Genomic DNA, 1,935 nt, shown 5'->3' with positions numbered 1-1,935 from the left:
CTGGAACACAGAAAAGATAATAGTAACCTACCCATACTACGTGCAAAGCTCTGTGTCATTTTCTATTCAATATAATTTATTTTTTAATCCTAGTCATGCCCGGCTAAATTGATTTCACCACCCACTCATGGGTCATGGCTTGCAGATTAAAAACTACTGACTTAGGCCATCTAAGGCAGAAGTCAGAAAACTGACCAAATCCTGCCTTTAGCCTTGTTTATTTGGTTTCACCTGTTGGTTTTTTGTTTTGGGGGTTTTGTTTTAATAAATTTTATGCCTTCAGGTTGGCCTCCCTTCTCCTGTACCATTTCCACCTGTCTGATACCCAGCTGCTTCACACATCTTCGCACTTGCCTGGCCCCTGAATGCATTTCTTTTTGGGCCTTCTAGGCCTCTAGATGCTAAAGGAATAGATGTATGCATTTATGCATTCCATGAATACTGAATGCATGTCTCTCACCTGCCAACCACATTTCAGGCACTGGGAATACAGCAGAGAACAGACAAAAACCACTGCCTTCGTGGAGCTGAGATGCTAGAAGAGGGAGACAGACAAGCAAAACAAAAAAGAATATTCTTTATTAGATGGTGATAAATTCTTTAGTGAAAGTAAACCGGGAAGGGGGTCAACACACTTTAAGAGCCACCAGATTGCGGGCTTCAAGCCCCTTTGTGGAAATGAGGTAGCCTGATGTGTCCCTACTTCACAGAGGTGGGCTGAGAGAGGAATGTGAGAGGGCATGACCAGAATCTTCCTCCAAGAGAGTTCCCAGACGGGCCCAACAGGTAAACCTGACCCATCACGTCCCCAAATTACTCTGCCAAGGAGCAGAGCACCAGTAACTTTAACCTAGAAAATTTCAAAATTCCAGTCAGCCATTAAGGGGGAGCCGTTGCGGGACGTAGCCACGGGCACACCGGCCCCGGGGTGGGAAGCCCTTCGGGTGTATTTCGGACTTTTCCCTAATTCTCAGTCCCCATCACCCTCTCTCCCGCCGGATAAACGGCCACCTCATTAGCTCTGCACACATGACCCTCTCGACCGGACTCCTGGTGACTGCTCCTGCCTTATCTCTTGCCTCTCCTCCCTCACATTTTCCGCTCCAACAAAGCCAAACACAGCACCGTGGGGGCTTTCACGCTTCTGTGCCTTTGGACACGCTGTTCCTTCTGCCTGGAAGACTGCTGGCCTCCAAGCCCGCGCGCCCCTCCCCCTCCTCAGCGAGGTCCCGTTCATCCCTCAGAACCCAGCCTGGATGTCCCCTCCTCCAGAAAACCCCCCAAGGCCCCGTCTCTGTCCCCCGCACCCCTCTCTGTTTTGCTTCTCTGCACTGTAATTACCGGTTTCTCCAAATCTCTCCCCTCCCAGACTCAGGTTCCTCCAGCGCGCGAGTTCTGTGGGCGACTCGCTTTGCGCCCAAAAGCGCCTAGTCCTGAGCTTGAGGGACAGAGCTTGCACTCAGGCTCAGGCTGGCTCGAAAGGCCCCCGCTTCTGCCCTTCGCCTCCCCGTGGGCCCGTGGGGGCCCGCGCTCCAGTATTTTCCCCCAGCGCATCGGGCGGGCCCCTAGGGCGGCCGCCCAGCCCCTGACATCAGCGGCCGCCGGCGCCCGGGCCGCGCGACTACAAGTCCCGGCACGCCCCGCGGCGGCCGCGCATGCCCAGCGGGTCGACGTTTGAGTGGCAAGTTGTTTGTTACAGCGAACACCAGCTGCTCTCCGCGCCGGGCGCCGCGCGCTGCTGCTCCGCCAGCGCTGCCGCCCTCGCCCGCCGCCCGCGGCCCCTCGCGGCTTGGCGGGCCTCCCCTTTGTCCGCCCCGCGCCCGGCGCCGAGCTCCCGGTCACCGGGCCGGCTGCCCGCGGCGCTTGGTGCCGGCTGGGCGTGCAGGGGGCGGGGGCCGCGGCTCGCCCCCCGCGGATGAGCTGCCGCGGAGCGCG

At 57.4% G+C, this 1,935-nt stretch overlaps 1 long non-coding RNA gene across 1 annotated transcript in view; it reads right to left on the bottom strand.

Annotated features, from left to right (window-relative positions):
- The window catches only part of LOC111182067 (uncharacterized), a 40,036-nt gene extending 38,163 nt beyond the window's left edge, over nt 1–1,873 (bottom strand). Inside the window, exons 1-2 of the long non-coding RNA XR_002646652.2 lie at nt 1,342–1,873; nt 461–535 (exon numbers count right to left, since the gene is read on the bottom strand). This is a non-coding gene — a long non-coding RNA (uncharacterized LOC111182067). The remainder of the gene's footprint in view (nt 1–460; nt 536–1,341) is intronic.
- Nucleotides 1,874–1,935: the final 62 nt, after the last annotated feature.

The sequence above is a fragment of the Delphinapterus leucas genome, chromosome 15 (assembly GCF_059928025.1).
Source record: "Delphinapterus leucas isolate spDelLeu-1000000601 "Yukka" chromosome 15, BTC_Dleu_Yukka2, whole genome shotgun sequence".
In the NCBI taxonomy this organism is placed as follows: domain Eukaryota; kingdom Metazoa; phylum Chordata; class Mammalia; order Artiodactyla; family Monodontidae; genus Delphinapterus; species Delphinapterus leucas.
This window is presented reverse-complemented; position numbering and strand designations above follow the sequence as displayed.